Raw genomic sequence first — 21,632 nt, 5'->3', positions numbered from 1 at the left:
TGATTAGATAAAATAGAGGTTTTGGGTAAACTCTTTTAGAAACACACTGTATGTAAACACACACTGTTGTGTTGTATCTTTGTGAGTACTGTGGCAAACCTTGGGGCCATATATACCTTATGCTATTTAGTGTTAATGCTGATTGTAATAAGTCATTGGGTGGATTGTTGTTCAAACCACATGTTCACTATTAAGATTTCCAATATATATGCATGTACCTTTAGTGACCAGTCTCTGCATTATGGAAACTGCTCCTGACTGCTCCCAAGAAAGCAAATCATTGGACAATGGGGGAGGAATAAGACTTGTTAGTGTCGAATTAGTTAAGCCTAATGGTGCCTTTCTAAAATAAAATTCAGATAAAACACACACACACACATATATATATATGTATGAGATTCCCTCTTGGATGTTACAGTGCCATCATCACTCTGCACCATCTTAATAAATACGATGACATGTCTTTTGAAGGATGCTACAATTCATAACAAGTTACTTCAACAATGCATTCTCTATCTTTCAGCATTCAAGCAATGTATTTTCTGATGTTTCAATTCATTTGGTGTGTTAACATGGTCTATTTGGGAATAGCCAATCTAGAATTCCAATTACCTTACAAAGTCTGCCTTTGGGCTGTTAATTTAATTGTTCAAAGAATTCGAAGTTCAATATTTTTTTTTCAAGGACAGAAGAACAAAGATATTTTATTGGTTCTTTTGTTGGTATTTCCTAATTCTCTTCTCGCCTACGTATTTCAGCATGGCTTTTGGATGTCATCACTTCTCAAACACAAAAGCAAGCATGTCAAGCAAGCAAGCAATAGGTATATGTAGAAAATTGAAAAAAAAACTTTTTTAGGAACATATGGACTAAACTAGTATTGAATTTTAATTCTATTAATACAAGTAACCTGGCTGCTGTGAAAATTTGAAAATCATACCATTTCTGATGCACTGATTTGTAACACATATCATGGTAATATTTATGACAATTAGGCTTTCTTATGTTGTCTTTGTTTGAATTTTGGCATTTGGGATTACATAACATTCAAGAGATTAATAAAAGTACATTATTCCCTATTTACTATTTATTATCATCAACATGCTATTACATGCTATTATCATCAATCTATATATACATGTAAATATCCATATGATTGCTATATGAAACTATATGCATGTTTTATATCCATATATATATAATACCCTGGTACAATTTAATATTTGTTACACTAACAAGTATGTTAAGTAAGGATCACCCCTCTCCAGATTACAATCAGAATGAATAGCCCCTAGAGCCATTGTGTTGGAACCATTGGCTGGTGGAACCATGGTCATGTATTTTAGTCATGTTTAGAGAATAAAATTATATTACTACATTATGTTTCCACATTACACATTTGGGTAGGGTCAAGGGTGGTCAATTTAAAACATTGGTGTGAGGGTTTTACTTCTTTGGACTTCACAATTAAGAAAAATCTCTACCCTCCTCACCCTTCCACCCTCCTTATATGTAGTCACTGCTTTATTACTGGTATATACCATGCCTGCAAACAAAACAATTCTAATTATGCTTTCTGTGGAATGGGTTAGCTTAATGGCCACCTGAACTGAGGGATAGGTAGGACAGGCTGTTTTTTGTGCCTTCAGATTGTTTGACTGACATGTGTTAGTTCTTGGAGTTATCTGTTGTTATAGTTTATTAACAAAATGGTTATTTTTTATTTATAGTCAAAAATCTGCCTTTTAGATTTTAAATAAGTCTTTAATAAATCATTAAGGGTCAATGTAGTCAATCTTTATGTTAGGTTAGAAGCCTAAGATTCTCAGCAGACATGGATTGAGGTGGGGTGCTACAACAGAGAAATGTTTAGATAAAGAACAGAACTTTTATTTGTGTGTATTTCAGATCAGGCACTTTTTGAAAAGCAATTATTTAAAATACACTTTAAAGTGAACCCATGTGCAAAATTAAAGTGATGAAATGCACGCAGCAGATAGCTGATAGCACAACTTTGTGTTGACAGCACAACACAACTTTTCATTGTATGTACTTTACACAGTTTGCTTTACGATCTGTCACTGCAGCACTGCCTTGAGCCCATCTGAGAAATGTATGCAAGTATTAACTTTTTTAACATGGTATTTTCATGAATCTTCCCTTACTTGCATAACTTCAGCTCCGGCCAGTGCAAAATGGGTTGGGGGGTATTTGAAAGGTAATGCAAATGCAGTGGGGAAAGGAAAGGAGTCCACAGCTCACAATACATTAGTGTAGTGATCAGTGGGATAAATGCCACTACATTGCTGGACATTGAGAATAATGTCATCATTACAGATAGCAATATCATTGGTGTCAGTTAACCTGACCTAAGAGTCACAAACTGCTCATTGCCCAATAAATCCCTAACAACCCCTGGTGGAATGCTGGTTGAGAAATGCTGCTTTATATACTAGATTTTTGTTGTGTGAATCTGACACTTTGATAAAACACTGCAAGAAACTCTTTTAATATTTACAGTATTCAGTTCATCCCCAGGCTAAAATTTTAAACAAAGCAATCTTTCCCTTGTTGACTCAGCACAGGTTTTTGAATATCTATCTAGTTCTAGTTACACCCCGCTGATACCTTTTTAATATTTGTCAGTATCCTTTTTTATTGTAGAAGTAAACATGCTGTTATCAAAATTTAATGTAAAGTCACATAGCAGGTGGTTTCTGAAACCACTTAACAGACACACCAGTGTCTAAGATGTAAGAGATGTGAAAGTGATTTTAGATTGTGTGAATAAACTGCCTGCAATAACAGACTGAGTAAACCATAAAGCAACAGGTTGATGGAAACAAAATGTCAATAAATAATATGAAAGATACAAACACAGCAAGCGGTGAAATTAGGGAGAATCTCTTCCATTTCCTTGTGTACAGTAGAGGGAAGGATACTAAACCTGCACCATTATAACTCTTTGATGCACAGGGGCTCATATATGAAAAGAGTTCTACTTTATTATTACAGGCATACATTATGCAACTTTCTCGGGATGGTATTTTACCCGCAGTAGGATGATCATAATTATAATTGATTTAAATCAATTCTTCTGTTTGACTACAGCCATTCAATGCACAATCTACATTGTTTTATATATGATCTGTATTACAATGGTGACAAGCCAAGGAAAAAGAAAAGGGAAAGTAATTTACAGAATTTATTAAAACATCATTAGGGGGGTTCTAATTGTGGTTAATGCAATCAGAAATTAGAATTGGGACAAGGCAAAAAAAAAATCAATTTAACAAAAAGAAAGAGTTACAGCAATAAAATGTCAAGTGGTCATCATGTCTGCACCTTCAGAGAGGTGGTTGGTTTTTTTAAAGACATTTTAAACATTTGCTATTTTTTTTAGTACTATATTATAATCCTATTTTTAAATTTTAGCAAAGGAAACATGCAAGTCTCATTTAGCAAAAAAAAAAAAAAAAATCTCCCCCATGCTGCCAAAATGTTTAGTTATTGTGTGTTTTATTTTAGTTATATTAGTATATTTTAGTTATTATGTGATATATTTTATCCCTCTTTTTTCTTACCTTAGTATGTAAATGAAGCAATGCTGACCTTAGTCATCCAGTTTTGTGAAACATGTTTTGAAATGTTTCCTTGCATTATATTTTTGTAATTCTTGAAAAGTGAATTATACTTTTGCTTCACTTTATTCATTAGGCTAAGTAAAAATTCACTTTGTCAAAAGTAAAAATTAACTTAAAGTGAAAATGCTGTACTAATTTAGTAAATAACCCACTTTATTCTAAATTAGGTCAAACTAATGCTCTATACCAGTTTTCTCAACCAGGGTTCCTCCAGAGGTTGCTAGGGATCCCTTGAGCAATGAGCAGTTTCTGTCTCTCAGTTCAGTTTAACTGACACCAATTTGGCTATCTGTAATTATTCCCATTTGCCAGCAATGTAAAATGCATTTTTCCCACTGAACACCACATTATTATACTGAGAGCTGTGGATATAGTCATTATACTAGGCAAATTGTATTAGGAAATCCACATTTCTATTAGATTTCTCATCACATTGTTTGCTTTGTAATCATCTGAAATAGGCACACAAATCTTTTATGTAATTTTGGTACGTGTACATGTACAATGTACAATGTACATTGTTTCGCATAAGGAATAATTGTTTTACCAGGATAAGGCCTAAACCCTCAAGGGGTTATCAACTGGATTTTAAAACCAATTCTTTAATCACTCATATTTCACATAAACCATGGCACAAATACAAATTTACATTACTGGTTGCCTACTGTATATACTCAAATACAAACCAAGTTTTTTTTTTTTCTGAACGCTTCATTACAAAAAAAAAATCTGGGTTTATACTGGGGTCACACCACTAGATGACATTTTCCTATGTAATGTTTATAAAAAAAAAACAAACAAAAAACTTTTGTTATCAGACACTTTATTAGGGTTTGCTAATATTGTACATGAGAACAAAACACCATCCACTAGTGGCCAATAATGACACAAAAAACATCATTTAGGATAAAGAGACCAATATTAACCAACTCACAAGTAAAAAATACTTGTTAAAAGTAAAAAAAGAAATAGACTGCGCCTATGTATTATTATTATTTTTCTTCTTCCAAATAAATGGTTTAAAAATAGCGCACCATGGGCGTACTTATTGACATTAAATTTAATGGCATTGCGGTTGAATACTGTTTAGAATGTAAGCATTGATGGTCAAATTTGTGCCCTAGGTTTATATTAAAGTCATTGTAGTTTTCCTTTTTTTTTAGGTAAAAGTAGGTACCTTCGTTTACATTGAAATTGTTTTATATTATTGTTATTATTATTAATATTAATATTATTGTTATTATTATTATTATTATTAATAATAATAATAATAATAATAATAATAAACAGTATTTATATAACGCCAATATATGACGCAGCTCTGTACATTAAATAGGGGTTGCAAAGGACAGACAGATACAGTTACATAGGAGGAGGAGAGGCTCCTTTATATTTGAATATAAACTTATTTATATTGAGTGTATACTGTATTTCTCATTACATCCTTACTAAACAGGAAGTTACACTTCAATGTCTGTGAAGTATGCAGAAATCTCAATTTTTAACAGTACGGTACAGACATTTGTGAAAGAAAAAATAACTTTTTTAGTACTTCAATCCACATCTAACTGCTTCAGAAGAGCGTTACATAAAAGAAGCAGCATGAAACAAATCAGCATCTCTCCCTTTCAGCTTCCGAATGGCTAAGAACTTGTTATCTGCAGACCACATACTATAGTAGAAAAACACAGATTTATATCCACAACAGACGTCATTACCAAAAGTGGCCTCCTTTTGGAGAAGGTCACGCTGTGAATGTTGAATGCTTAGAGCAATATTTTTCCTTCTGGGGAAAAAACTGAATCATCCAAATATTGCTATAGACAAGTTTTATATATATATATATATATATATATATATATATATATACACAAATATATATATATATATATATATATATATATATATATATATATATATATAGTGTACCACAAATAATTTGACATTTTAACTATGCAGTTGTGGCCATTAACAGCTATCATGGAAGTGTAACTGTATTTTTAGTTTTAAAATTGTGTTTTTCAATAAGGTAAAACACAGTAATCCAAACAAAATAATAGAATTTGATAGCATCACATTTGAAATCTGATTGTTTTTTACTGTTATCACTTTTCTAACTCTTTCTAACATTTAATCCCCTTGTTCCAGTTCTACATGAAAAGAGTCCCACCACTGTGGAATGTTTACCATAGCTCCATTTTACCCTATTGTAGCGTCTAAGCTTTGCCCTTGTGCAAGGACCCATCTATTCATATTTCCTACTACCACTGTTCTTCAGAGGTGAGCAGAGTGCAGTTAACCAATAAATGAGTAGTCTCTACAAGTAACAACTGCAAAACTATTGTCAGTCAAAGCTGGGTCAACTTTAGTGACTTGTGGTATAGTTTTGGAGCTTACAGAGAGTTAGGTTACCCACATTGCAATACTTGGGGCCTGACGATTGGCATCTCAGACCCAAACACCGGAGGAGATCATTTGCTCCCCTATACTTGGATGTACCAAATAATTTATGGGGCAATGGAGTTGTTGTAAGGTTGGAATTTACTTTCAACTTTCTCTATTCCCCCACACAAACACACAAGGTGTGAACAATTGATGTTTGCATTCCCTAGGGAGGAGTGTAATTGCCTCAATCCCCTTCTCCTGAATTTCCGCGGGGACTGTGTAATTGGGAAAACTTCATATTCATTTTACTTTAATGGCTTGTTCGGCATTGCCTGACACAGTGCGTTAAACGCATTCACATTGACATGCATTGTATTCCACGGTAATATTTGCATTTTTATTATTATACATTAATTGCGTCCATCCATTTGACGCAATAATTAACACAAAACATGCAATAACATGACAAACAAATGCAACAGACACCAGTGCACTGAGAAGGCATGTGGGATGCTACTCAAAATAAATAAATATTAAAAAAACACCAAAGCACGTTAGCATGTTACCATGGGTTATAATATTGTTCACGATAACAGTATCCTATTTAGAGAGGAAGATGGCTATGTAATAATTGACTGGTGCAGCTTTTTATATATAATACCTTCTGCTATTTCTACCTAGCAAAACAATACCTACCATCACCCAACAGATTGATGGAACTGATAGAAAATAACAGTAGAAATGTGTTGGACTGGTTCCCAAAGAAACAAGGCACATGATTAAATAAAATGGCATTTTTGTTGAAATTCTGCATTAAAGAAGAAACATACTTTGCACCACAAAAGTAACTCTATAAGAATAGGTCAATCATCTTTAGTAACCAAACATAATAGACTAATCCTACCATACAGATTCAGGGCTCCCATATGTTAAAGGAAAGAACATGCTTTGTCCTACAGCATAGTTAATGTAAGTATGTAAGAATATGCCTTTCGTTCATACAATACAATGAAAAAGGGATTCTTAAAAGCCTAGACCCTTTCTGAACTCCATCACATCATGCAGATGACTTCCAACGTTACACAAGTCATGCAACATTTCCTACAATGTTTGAAACAAAAAGTATGTGTCTTTATAATGGATAAACAGGGGATGGTGTTTAGCTCAACATTCCAGCAAACATGGAGAATATTTCTTAAAGTAAACCTAATCCTACAATTAAAGTCTACCTTAATAGAACCATTAGGAAGGTGTGTAATCTATAATGAGCTTAAAGTTACCTACCCAACATAATTATGAGCTTCAGCAGAGCTTTTACCTTATGTCATTTCACCATACCTCCTAACTTTTAAACATAGGAAAAAGAGACAAATAATTTAATGTAGGGAACTGAGATGTCCCTTCCATGCCCTCATTTTGTAAACTACAAAAAATAATATAAATTAAAAACAAAAAAACAGTAAACCAACAAGCGCCTTTTTACAACTATGCTTCTTTATTTTAACATCTTAAAATAACACGTAGAATATAGGTTTAGTGCAACCTAACTCCTTTATTAGTTAAGTAATACATTTTTATATTTATTATATATAGATATATATATTTACAAGTATATATATCTACCCAAAAAGAGGGACAACTGAGGATGAAAGAGGGACAGTCTCTGCACATCAGAAGTAGTTTGGAGGTATGTACGGCCATTACAGTAGCCATGTTCTGAAGCACTGCTGGGAAAAAAATTCTTTGGATCATATATTATACTTGGCTGGGTTTAGGTCATGTGAACCAGAACACCATGGCGTTTTTTTTAACTTTGCCTAAAGACAGCCTAGTTGTTTAAAGTTTAATTCCAGGCAGATATAAAAGACACAAATAAATGTTTTTGTTTATCATTACCGATTTTTATATTTATTATTAAAGCCTTTCCCCACCAGAGTTTTTCAATGACAGATATAGCTGGGCTAAACCAATCCAGCTGCTGGACTATGACAGTCAAAAAAGCATTTTTTAAGTAAGGTATTGATGATAAGCAATGCAAGGCTCGGCCAACTTAGCTGGTGGGTGGTGACAGCTGTCTAACTTCAAAAGTGATTTTTTTTTGGCTGACAGCTATAGTAGGATTTAGCCAATCCAGCTGCTTGATAATATAAACTGTCCGATATAAAATATTACCCAGTGGCCAGATTGCTGGTTCATATGGCAGTTTACTTTACCTGACAATGACAAAGTAAAGTAATGTTGGATTAAGGACTTTGATTGCTCAAATTCTGAGTGCTGATCCAAGGTTGGAATTTTTCCATTACAAATCAAAAGTGGCACAGATCAGAACTATCTGGCCACCCCATGGGCAGTTTGGAATTTAACCACTAACCTTTGTTTGCTGCATTCTCCAGAACACGCAATAGAAATTTTATTTGCATCATGTACACTATATGGGCAAAAGGCTGACTTTCACACCTTCATACAAGTAAAGTATGTGGACACTTCACTAAATTGTTGAATTCAGGTGTTTCCAATGATAGGCTCTGTTATTTTTCTTTTTTTTTTTTAATAAATAGACTTTTTTGGATGTAGCTCAGAAACCAGATTACTTGAACAGTAATTTTCTACTCTTCAAACTGCTGGACTGTTCCTCTCTCTGACACGTAAATACCATCCAAGAACTTTCTGATATCCTAGTTCTTGAATTTGGTGGCTTGCTAGATCAATGCCGCAGAGTTTGAAACAAGCTTAATGTCATTTCCTTCAAAGATCAACTCATCTTTCGAAGCCTGGGACAAGGCACAGACCACACACAGTCCCATGCGTACCCTGTGGATGTATTTTTTAACCAAGAAGTTTCTGATCTCCACCAATGATCCACTCTCCTGAATAAGTACGTTAATGGCCAAGTGAAAATACACTGATCTCATCTTGTAACGAAAACCCAGTGTGACCCAATTGATCATATTTTGCAGATGGCTGCAGATTGTACACACTGTGTGTAACACTTTCTGTTACCCCACCATTTGTCCACACGGAGCCTCTTCTTCTGTCTGCCCAGTAGAGACAACTCCACATTTATATGGTTAAAGTTCTTCTTCAGAGTTCCTCTGGGACCGTTCAGTTACTGTGCGGCCCTTCAAGGTAACCTCAAACTTGTCAGGGATGTCAACAGTCTGGTTACTGTGAATGGTCTTAATTCTCGCTGCTGACGGGAAAATTAGTTGGCCTGTTTGTCATCACCGGGCTCTGTTCTTCTAACCTTCACAATTTGGTGAAGCCCCTTTCTTTGCAGGATGACTAAATGCAAAGACAACTTCGAAAAGGCATAGTTTGATTGAGGTAGAGTTACTTAAATGGACCACACAAAGCACTGACCTCAACTATATTGGACACTGTTGAAAAGGACTATAACAATATTTGCTAGCCAGGTTTTTACATCCAACATCATTACCCAACTCCAAAAAGGCTTTTTTGGCTAACATTTTCACAGACATCTTCCATATAGCTATGATGATCGGATACCCACAACATTCTAGTCCTATAGGGTCTAGAAAGCTGTGGAGTGGTTCATTGTGTGCACTGTGTGATGTTTTCCTTGATGTTTGCCTTTTTGTCATTTCAGACCAAAATTTCATCCCTGTATCATCTGACTACATCACCTGGCAGGTTCCATGGAGCCTAACCCACCCTGAAGAAACTACAATCTGATTTTGATATTTTGCATGTTCCAACAAGCACAGGCTAATCAGAAGCATGGTAGTCCAGAATGCTCACTGAAAAGGAGTGGCTTTTTGACCAAAAAATATGTGTTAAAGAAAGTATTTTGGATAAAAAACTTTATGGTCAGGTTGGAGGGGGCTGGGGGGTCGGTGGATATAATAGAGCAATTTAAAAAAACAACAATAAAACAGAGTATTTACAAAACATACAAAACTCCAGTATCCATCAAACGCCTAAAAATAGATTATGGTTGTAATTACTAAATACATACTAATTAGCTATAATTATATTGTACAATATGGAGGATGGTGATGATCAATGGCAGCCAGCCAGGGGGATGTGGTTATTTTGTAACTAATTCCAGAAAACAGCATAGAATGTGGCTGCTAATGGACTGTTAGATTTATGCATACACACAAGATTTGTGTTTGTGGTATCCATTTTCTGCTAATTGTTATTGCGTCTGGAAATGAACAAAAATAATGCACTAATATTGATGATCTATGTATTAAAAATTTTATTAATAATAGGTATGTAGCAGAGCATGACAGTTGTGCCTTTTTTCATAAAGCTTTTTGGAACCCTAAATATTTTTTGCATCAAGTTTGGCATCATGCCCACTATGTACAGTTTGTTAAGCAAGTCCTTTTTTGTGAATCTGTTGCAAAGTTTCTGGCCTGGAGCTGAAAGTCCAAAGCCATTCTCTTTCAGGTACCAGCCAAAGGAGTGCACAGAGCAAGCGGACAACATCCATTGCAAGGAATTGGCTTAATGTTGTTATTTTTATGGGAAGTGTTGCATCTGTATGCATCTGGAAGATTATTCACCAATGAACCACTGCAGAACATCATATTCTATGCTTTATAGATCCTGAAATGCAGCGGTGTGGTATGTTACACATTAACATGCATTGCATGAAAGTAGTCTATTGATTTAGAATGAGCTTCTAGTGCATCACAATGTACTGATTGATGGTTTTCGTGCATGTGCATTGGTGTGTACTAGCAAAGTTTCCTGGGGCGCCATTCAAAACAAACGCTACAGCATTGCACCATAACCACAAATTATGTATTACTCTACATAGTGTTAATGTTCAGTTCAATGCATATGATTGTTGGGTTGTCCTTCTAAAACTCCTAGCTATCTCACTAACATATTTATCTGTTTGGCTTCAGTATTTTCTGTTTTAGCAAATCAGGAGATATAATCTCACCCAACTTGCTGCCTGTTCCATATCTGACATCCCCATACATTCTCTATTATTATAATTTTGACCATAACCCTAAACTTCATATGTAACATTACAATATCCACTATTATAACACTAAACACAACTATTGGTGAAATCACAACATCTACTATATCTTTACCATTTGGATATATTATTGAGATTAAACTATATTATGACATTTCAATATGAAATGTGGCAGACTAGGTTCATACCATGGGGCTGTGAAATCAGAATATGAAAAAAGATTGAACTGTACAGAAAAACTTTTATATACCAGACAAGCTAAAACTATTGCACATTTTTTGGGGCGTTCTGGTTTTCCTGGCCTGGGAGTACTTTGAGTTAGGCTACAGCAAAAAAAAGAAATAGATCCAAGAAATGGAATACAGCAAAAAATAAAAGGAAACGGGGAAATAAGTGATACAATTGGCGACAAACAGCTACTTTTTATTGTTATAATAAAAGCTGCACAACATTTCCTTTATAGTTACCAGGGGCGCCTCCAGGTCTTAAAATAAATTTGGCAATGGTGAAAAAGTACATTCTCTGGATTTGGGTCTCCAGGGGTGGCCAGAGAAGAATAAAGCAGAAGTATATTCTAACACTGTGCAGTGCCTTTTATAACCCCTTTATGCTAGTTTGTTCTTTATGTTCTGCTGTCAGATTACTTTAAATACTTCATCAATCAATCAATCAACATACATCTCTGGGGAAATTGGGAGATGTTAGGAGACAAGACAAGAGCAGAACACACTCTTGTCATGACATATGTAATAAGCACATTGATATTCAGCTCCAAATCATCTCCAGAGATTAAAGTGGACAGAAATTCTCTGCTGCTGGATGCTGTATCCATGTTACACAACCTTATACAAGAGCGCTTCCCCTAAACAATTACACAAGACAGCTCTGTTCATGAAACAAAGGCAGGGATGGATAATTAGTGAGGACCAGTCTATAACATATGTTTTAGCTGATTAGGCAAAAGTGATCACACAAAACCAATTTTTCCTTGCAGCACATGAATGAAGAGTCAGCTGGTGCTTTGTTGAAATTGTTAACAAGATACGGTATCACTATAATGGTGTAACCCAACTTACAGCCTGCAAATACACTGCACATTGTATTCGGTGTATAAATAGTGCTCATTAAATAAAATGTTAAACAAACCTAAGATAAATGTAGATTTTACAGCGAAGTACGAAGAAATTCAGTAATAGAACAACTCACCTGAATCTGGGACTGGTAAACATTGGTAAATATGGCCACTCTGGTTATAGATCTTATAAGCAACTAAACAACCCTATAAATCAATATATCCACCTGCTGCTTTTCAATTCTCAGACTTTCCATATTCAGCTGAATATTAGGTACTATAGATTTTTCAGCGAGCTAGGAATGTATTCATGCCGTCTTGGGGGTTGGTTGTGGTGCCTTTACTATAGTATATGGTGATAGGTAATGACGCTCAAATCATTGGCTTTCTTTACAAATATTGCATTGTGTAGTGTACAGCAGCAGTGCATAGCAAATCTATGACATATACAATATGAATGGCTGCTTTTAAAAATAATTAGGACAGTTTTATTAAGCTTGCCAAAAGAAATATCATCTTGGAGAACAATGCATAATGACAGTGTATATCCAATGATAACATACAGTACTTCTGAAATGTAGTTGTCGTTTTTCAGTACAGGATGTTTTTAGCGAGTGCATATTCATAGTTGTAATTACCCTTCCTTTATTCTTATTGTACTGTTCAATTCTGTTTGCCAATGGATATACCTGATACTTCCAAATATGAAGGATTAAGCCAATCGCTCTGTGTGACAATTTGCATGTATGACAACATTGTCACATATGCCGACCCATATGTATGTGCATCTCATAGCTTTAGAAGGTACCATAGATGGTAAATTTATTTTAGTATTGAATTATGAGTTTTTTGTGGTCTTTAAAGTGCTCTTTTTGCTTTGTCCTGCTTGGGCAAAGCAAATAAGCACCTTAAATCCATATGACTTTTTTATTTATGCTTGCTGTTCCACATTTTTGTTACTGTGTAGATCAGCCAGGTGTGAGAGCTCTTTGTGTCTCTGTGCACCTACTCTGGCTTTTGCTAGCGACAATTGTGTGGCACTACAATACAGGAATCAGACCCAATGATGAGCCAATAATAATTACCTATACCCGATGTACATCATTTACAAATATTGGCATGACACACCATGTGACTGTTACAAGGCTGCAATACCATAAACTTCATATAAAGCTATAGCATTTAGACCATTGCTTCATTTTATCTGAAACTAATGTTCTTTTTGGTTATCGGTAAGAAGAATTCTTCCCACTGACTACCATGTTAATGTTCTCTGAACTGTTTATATAATAATTATATTAGGGGTTTCCTAAAGACCTCAAATTGTTTTCAAGTGTTCCTCTGTGTTCAAAAGTTAAAGAAAGGCTGATTTAGACAATTATTATTATTAATATTAGACAAAGTAAAATATTATTTGATATAATTTGAAAAATTCAAGGGGGTTTTGGGTTGTTTTGCTATGGGTCCCCATCACTCATATTTGCATACTGATAAGATTATTTAATCAAGCTGACCACTTTACATGTTTAAGTAAAAAATAATTACAGCGCTGCGTAATATGTTGGCGCTATATAAATACTGTCTATTTTTATTATTATTATTAGAAGGAATAATAATAATAATAATATTAATACATGGAAATTGTTACAATTTGCATAAAAAGTTTTTTGGGACATATGTTTATATAGTAGGGCAATTTCCAGCGACAAATATTAAAACTTAGCAATGTCACAAAAAAAGATGCATCTGGGAATTTGAACACTTTGGAATACTGGTGAATGTTAAAGGTCAAATTTTTTCTGAGCCTAAATCTCTTGACGTGCATGGAATGAACCTCCCCAGGCTTTTTATCTCTTGAGGATATCAAAGGTAAGATGTCCACACCAAAGATCCCTGTCTACCTCCTGCCAAGAACTGCCTCCCTACCCTGAGGGATCATTATTCTGTCTATACACAAGTCTCAACCACATGTCCATGACGGCGATAACTGTTTTTGCTTCTTGTAACCTGTTTTTTTGTGTAAAAAAACTTTTGTTAACCTTTTTGGCTGCAACCTGCACTTTTTGCTCGGGCTGTCAGTACAACAAAGTCCGTTATCCATTAAAAAGGTGCACAGTATCCACCACTCCATCCAACCAACCAACATTGACAGCATGAGTATCAAGACCTGTCTCTTTTTCTTTTAAAAAGTCAATGGAGTCTCTTTTCTTCAGCTGCATCACCATAACCTGAAATGAATTTCAAAAGGACTCTGAAATGGGGTACAGAGGACAGAAGCAGAGATCTCACCGCTGGAGTCTCCATAAAAAAAGCTGGGGGTAATCTAACCTTTCAGCATCAGTTCTAAACCTAAAATATTGTTTTTAGTGACTAACGCTTAATAGAAAATTAAAGAACTCTACCTGTAAGGTGCACAACTTTTACATGGTCCCGGAGGTCTTCCACTTGGTGGCTCCCGGTCTGCTAATCAGAGCACAAGAAGATTTTCAATTGTCCTCCCTCCATGTAGAGAAGAGCACAACTATGCTATCTGATGTTCCAAGTTGTAGATGTGATCAGGCAGTTCTGTACAGCTGGAATAGTTCTGTATTCCCTCTATGTTCACACAGGCAGCACTGCCTCTTTTTATAGTATTCAGTCCAGATAGATGTGAGCACTCCAGAGCTGTGCTGAAGAATGACTCCTAAGGGAAGAAGACTTGTAATTGTTCGCTGGGTATTCAGCACTGTGCAGGCCAATCATTGCACAGATGTGAGGCTGGGAGGGACACAAACACACACACACACACATACACACTAATCACACATCAGCCACCCAGACTGGAGCAAAGCTGACTGCTATACACGTCACTATGTACAGAATATTCTGGTGATGCTCCATAACCAGGCGAAGAATAAGAAAATACAGAAGAATTAGAAAACCAGGATGCTGGGATGAATTGATGTTTTATAGTAAGAATACAAAGAAGGGACTAAATAGTGGAAACACATGATAAGGACTTCTGAATAGGATAATCACCAATTAAAAAAAAGAAAAAAGGTATCAGCTGTCAAAGCAGTATTTCTAAGCAACATGAGACAACTAAAAGAGTTCCCCAGAGGCCATAGGGCACCTGATTTGGTGTAGTTAAAAATTTAGTGCAATTATTTGATGTGTTACAAAATGTCAGATCCTGCAGCAAACTTGGACAATGAGCATCAGACAAGAGTAGCAACAGGAAAGTCGAAGCTTATTGACATGTAACGGATGCAAATATCACTAAGATGCATCCTAATAAATTACTGCAACATTGAAGTTGCACCTTGATGAAAACAAAGTAATTCATGTTCATGCAGTTAAAATAATGAAAACTGAATATTGATTGGTGAATTTACTGGTAATGCTTAGCCTAGTTGTTCCCAGCCATTATTCTTTTTTCCATTTAAGATGAATCTTTACTTTGGAAACTATATTTAGAGGAATATTGCCTAAAAATGTTGAAATTTAGAACATCTTTTTGGTTAACATAAGAAGCTCTTCATATGTACAGAATAACACCGTAATTGTACAGAAATAACACATATCACATTTTCTATACCTGTTTTTTATATAAGTTTTGAGTGTTGTGTGTATAATATTTAGCAAACTATCTTTGTTTTTTATGGATCTTTTATACACAAGATTGTCTGTATCTAATTCTGTTCACAAATCTAATAAATAATCCCTATTTCTGCACAACAATAAAGCCTGATAGGCTCTTCATGTTTTCTCCTGCTCTTCTAGTCTGAGTGTTGCTGTGAAGTGGACTATAAAAAGCGGATATAAAACAGATTTAGACACTTATGCAACTATATGCAAAAATACATTCAATTTTTATTCAAATATGTATGTTAAAGTAATCAGCTTAGGTTTTTAAATCTTATCGATGTATATTATGGTGTACAATCCTTTTTGCTATGTGCATGCCCATTTTGCAAAAAAAAAATAGCCACACATATGTACATTACCTTGTGTCTTCTTATTTGTTTAAAACTGAATGTTCAGGTTTAATCAGGTAAATACATTTGAGGCACAATAAAACAAAGGGTGTACAAGCTCTTTCCTATATGGTCAGTTAAAAATTAATTGATGCCAATTTTGTCCTCTTTTAAAGTTAAACTAAACCCATTAAATAATACAATGTCTGTTCTGCAATAAAATAACCTTACCTGCCTGACTACAATTTTTGAATACACTCACCTGTCTGGGTTCCATTGTTGCTGGTACTTCTTCTCTTCAGATTTAGATCTTCATCTATCTTGATTGGCTGTACAACTGATCCTGACAGTCTTGGAAAATGATGCCCTTTTATGTCAAAGAAGATACCAATCAGACAGGGAAGTATGTTTTATTGTGGAAAGGACATCTTTTGTCCCTTCTGCAAAAATGAACCTGGCTTATTGCATTTTTTTGCTGAATTATAATTCCAATTTAAAGTAGAATTTTAAGCTTGAGAAATTTTAAGGCTTTGACACACCAACCTTGTTTCCAGCAGCTACAAAAGGCTGAGACCAAGTCAAATTTCAAGTACTTATAAAATGCCTTTAATAATGCATTAATGATTACATAGCTGACTTAATTTGTGACTTTTATATAAACCCTCAGTTCAGCATTAAACGTGGTACTTCCTTCATTCAGTGATTTCTTCCACTGATTTACTTATCTGCTTCTCTTCCCATTCCTACTATACCAGCTCTCTTTGTTAATTGCCAATTACTTCTTCAGCTCACATGTCTAACACTGACCTACAAAGCTGTGTTGTATATAGTGCCCAAAAAGACGCTACCATCTCCTAATGCCTGCTAAGTAAAAGATAATTATTTGGAAGATTGTTAGTCATTTTTTGCAAACTGTTCAAAACCACTTTTCAAAAACCACCAGTCTGAACAAACCCTTAATGTTAGATGATGACTCACAATGGAATCTAAATTATAAATGAAAACAATAATATGTGGGACAAAAAGTTTTTTATAAGTCAGTGGTGGCTTTAGGAAAATCAACGTGCAATTATAGATAAGTTTATAAATTAAAAGTAGGCTAATGAATATTAATGATTGGTATATTTAACATTTCATTGCAATGGGAAAAAAAGTCAGCATACATAGCTTCAAGCATTTGGCTATACACTGCTTGGCCAAAAAAAAGTTCCTGTGTTCTTGGGGCAGTGTTATGATCTGGGGTGCCTGTGGGGGAAGTGTTATAATCTTGGGTGCCTGTGGGGGCAGTGTTATGATCGGGGTTGCCTGTGGGGGCAGTGTTATGATCTGGGGTGCCTGTGGGGGAAGTGTTATAATCTGGGGTGCCTGTGGAGGCAGTGTTATAATCTGGGGTACCTGTGTGGGCAATGCTATGATCTGGGGTTGCTTTGCTTGGTAAAGTCTTGGTTCAGTAATGTTCTGTGCCCAAAAAAATTAGGCCAGCTGAATCCCTGAATATATTGAATAACCAGGTTTTTCCACCAATAGTTTTTTTTCTTACCGAATGCCATAGGCATATTCCAAGATGACAATGCCAGGATTCATCAGGCTCTAATTGTGAAAGAGAGCTTCAGGCAGCATGACACATCATTTTCACACATGGATTAGCCTCCACAAATCCAAATCTTAACCCTATTGAGAATCTTTGAGATGTGTTGGAGAAGACTTAACACAGAGGTCCGACTCCCCCATCATTATTAGAAAGATGCTGTTGAAAAAAAAAATGAATGCACCTCTTGATGAAAATAAATGTTCTAACACTGCATATGCTTAAAGAAAGGATATAATGGTGAATGTGTGCTGTAATCAATCTAATGGCGATTGAAATGAACTACTGGATGTGTAACTTTTTTGACCTGGTAGTGCATATTTAACAAACATACACACACTATAATATAAGGATATTTTTTAAATAATCATAATGACTTCTTTATAGCCCCCCCAAAATCCAATTAAAATATTATTGTATTTACCTATAATAGCTTGCTCACCTGCTTGTGTGACATCAGGACATTTATGAAGGGCCTTCTGAAACTGGTATTCTGCCTCTGTTTGAATGAATGTATGTTCACCTTGTCATGATTCAGGATGTAAGTGTATAATTAGACAGTGCACATTCATTTTTAATACAATAGAGTGCAATATATATATACAGCATATCCAGAGGATGATGAACTGTCCTTGGGAAAGTTTATGGCTCCCATAAATTAGTCTCTTTGTCTGTTGCTTTACTTGCAGTAAAAGTGACTACAAAATTAAATTAGTTCCCAATAGCATAATTTTTAGTACAGTATACAGCATATTTTTTTTTACTGAGGGTCTGTTCAAATCAGTCTAATCCAGTGTTTCTTAACCAGATTTCCATGAACCTTAGATTCCTCCAGATGGTATCAGGGGTTCCATGAGCAATGAGCAGTTTGTGCCTCTCAGGTCAGTTTAAATACACTAATGATTTTTTTTTGGCTATCCGTAAAGGTGACATTCTTCCCAATGGACAACAATGTAAGAGACATTCTTCCCACTGACCACCAGGCTAATGTACTGTGTTCTGTGGATATAGTAATGTGGATTTCATGAAACCCTGAAAGTTACTTTAATGATTTTCCTGTGTTAAAAAGGTTGAGGCTATTCTAACCAGGTGCAGTACATTTCACACTTGTACATTAATGTGTGTTGCATCCTTTGCTTTGAAAAGGCTGGCGAACTGCACCCAAACAGATCTAAATGAATGCAATCTACATTTTTGGTATGAAACTAAATTGCAAAACATTGGTAGTGCATCATCAAGTGTTACATTGCACTAGAATGTAGATTTGCTTTGGTGGTGCATTGACAATACCATTCACAATGAATAGAACTGTAGTACACCAAAGTATATAACATGCCTTACTGCATTCCATGATGGTGTGAATAAGCCATGGAGCTCTTAGAATTATGTTTTTTTATTGTTTGAGAGTTTTATGAACGTTCCTACTACAATATTAGGGATGAGTGAGCGAGTTTTTAAAATTAATTAAAAATTCGGACATTCTCGCTTACCGAAATTGTAAGTGAGAATGGCCAGTGTAAATTTGCCGATCAAGCTCGCATTTTAAAAAATTCGTAAAAAATGTATTAAAAAAATTCAATTAAAAAAAAAAAGAAAAAAGAAAAAATGTGGGCTATGCTGATCAATGAATGCAGCGCGGGCTGCATTCATCGATCAGCTCAGTGTGTGATCCCTGGCACTAGAGGTTAAATGGGGACAAGTCTCCCAATTTAACCTCTAGTGCTGAGGATCTTCTCAATGAATGCGCCCGTAGCCGAATTAATTGAGAACAGTGTGCGATCCCCGGCACAAGACGTTAATTAACCTCTAGTGCCCCTGCCTCCTGTTATAATTTCCTCGATCTTCTGATGGTTTCCCAAATTTCTCAGAACCATCGGAAGTTCAAGGCATTCTCCCTCATCCCTAATAGGAGTGTCTTTTGATAGTTTTTATGCGTGTACCCCCCATATTGGTACAAGGGTTTGTGCTTTTTTTGCTTCTCAGAGTCAGGTTCCTTAGAGCAGAGGTAGGCAAACATAAGAAGATGGAGATCTACACCAAAAAACAAGACAAAAGAAAAAAAAAGGTGGTGGGGTTGTGGTGGTGGCACATTTTAAAGGGGCATGAACAAATTAAAATGACGTCTGGAACAGACCCAAAAGGAGGATTGTTTGAACCAGTTCAGCAAAAGGTAGTTATGTGACATTAGTGCTTTCCTGTGTCACTTTGCATATGGGGGGGGGGGTATTAATGAGAAAGGATTAACATAGTGGATGTGTGATTTAAAATTCACATTGCCACAATATCCTGGTTGATCATGATCATTCTGTTGCTGAACCTCACCTTAGAGTGTAAGCTCTTGTAGACAAAGCATTTTTATATTTGATTTTATGGTTAGATATACTTTTATTGCTGGTCTGTTAATTCTGTAATTTCCCCAGAGCTCTGAGCTTTATAAAAAAAAGAGCTTTTTCCAGATTTGAGATTAGATGGGATTTCATATGTCCCTGCAAATTCTGACTACTGTTACAGCAGTAAAATGGAATGGATTGGGAAATCCTGCATTTACTTTAATACTTAACACAAACCATTATAGAAAAGTGTATTTGATCATGCAGAAACATACAGATTTGTGTACTCTATATCATGATGGAATGCACATTGATAGAACTTAAATTATATTATTGTATATAGTATTGAAGTCTGACATTTTGTAAATGCATAGATGAGGGTGCATCCAACCTGCACATTTTTAATGGCACTAGAATAGAAATTAAAATGTAAATTTCAATTTAATCTGTCTCCTCTTTGAGCGCAAAGGCTTTCCCTGAACAACAATTGCAAAGGTAACCTGCTCTGCAAAGATAAGAAGAGCCAGGAGTTATGCCCGGGGTAAAATGTAGTATGTCAAGTATGTCTGATGGGCCGTTCACAGCACAATGGATTTGTGTGTTCTGGTGTATTACAATAAAAGCAGCTCATCCATTGATTTTGAATAAATAATGACAAAAAAGCTCTCCAAGACTGGAGAAGATAAACTTAGGTGATTCAGCAAACCTGGAATAGACCTGGTCCAGGGTTGAAAACATTTTCCAACTCATAGAATATGATTTTAGGAAATCCATTCCAGGTTTGTTGGATCACCCACGTTTACTCATGATAGTCTATCTTCTCCAGTCTTGAAAAGCTTTATTAAATTTAGGTCCTGTATGCACAGTGCAGGCATCAGGTTTGTTGCAGGGCACCGTAGGTGTAATAGATGGATGGCAATGTTCCACAAAAGAAAATGATATACACAATACATAGCAATGCATTATAGAAGCATAAGTTAAACCATAGATTATGATGAAAGATGTAATAAACAAACACATACATTGCTTTCACTCTAAAATTTAGACATTTATCACTGAGTTGTGTGGATGTGTGGATTTTCTTTAATGATTTATACATGTTTCCAACTGAATCAAATGTGAATTTAAGCTAAAAGTTTTGGTAAATCTTGATCGAAAAAAAGGATCAATAAACCCATGTGTGTGACTTTCAATGCCAGATCTGACCTGTAGGTGGCAGATAAGTTATAGAAAAGCACATGCAGGTCTTTGTAGCTTCTGGGAAGGTGAAAATACTGCAAGAGTGCAGACTTTCAGACCATTTGCTTCATAAAGATTTAAAAAAAAAATGCAGTAGCTGTTGGGGGAAAAATTTCTCATAATCTGAAAGTACTGTTTTGTAGGCAGGTTCGTTATAATTAGATTATACGGTATTGTTTGATGAGAAAAATGATTGGCTGATGGCTGTATTCTTCTTGAGTCCTCGAAACCCTTTGATTTTACTTAGTGTAAATGTAGCGTATGTAAATGAATAATTTTTAGCCTGTTTTTGCCTTGTAGCTCTACTGCTGCAGAACTACGTTTATGCCTCAGTTCACATGTCTGTAAAAATTATGCTATATTGGGGTTGATTTACCCCTCCTTTTCTGTCTTTACCGCTGCATTGATAAGACTGAAGGGGAAACCCGCAGAATCCTAGCATACTTGCCCCACATATC

The 21,632-nt window shown here is 35.4% G+C and overlaps 1 protein-coding gene and 1 pseudogene across 1 annotated transcript in view; both read right to left on the bottom strand.

The window, feature by feature from the left end:
• The window catches only part of OPN5 (opsin 5), a 49,980-nt gene extending 35,196 nt beyond the window's left edge, over window positions 1-14,784 (bottom strand). The window contains exon 1 of the mRNA XM_072407441.1: window positions 14,464-14,784. The gene's annotated coding sequence lies outside the window, so the exon portion shown is untranslated. The remainder of the gene's footprint in view (window positions 1-14,463) is intronic.
• Window positions 8,636-17,601, bottom strand: LOC140329687 (large ribosomal subunit protein uL6 pseudogene; annotated as a pseudogene).
• Between the last annotated feature and the right edge of the window lie 4,031 nt (window positions 17,602-21,632).

Source organism: Pyxicephalus adspersus, chromosome 4 (genome assembly GCF_032062135.1).
Source record: "Pyxicephalus adspersus chromosome 4, UCB_Pads_2.0, whole genome shotgun sequence".
NCBI classification, from domain to species: Eukaryota; Metazoa; Chordata; class Amphibia; order Anura; family Pyxicephalidae; genus Pyxicephalus; species Pyxicephalus adspersus.
This window is presented reverse-complemented; position numbering and strand designations above follow the sequence as displayed.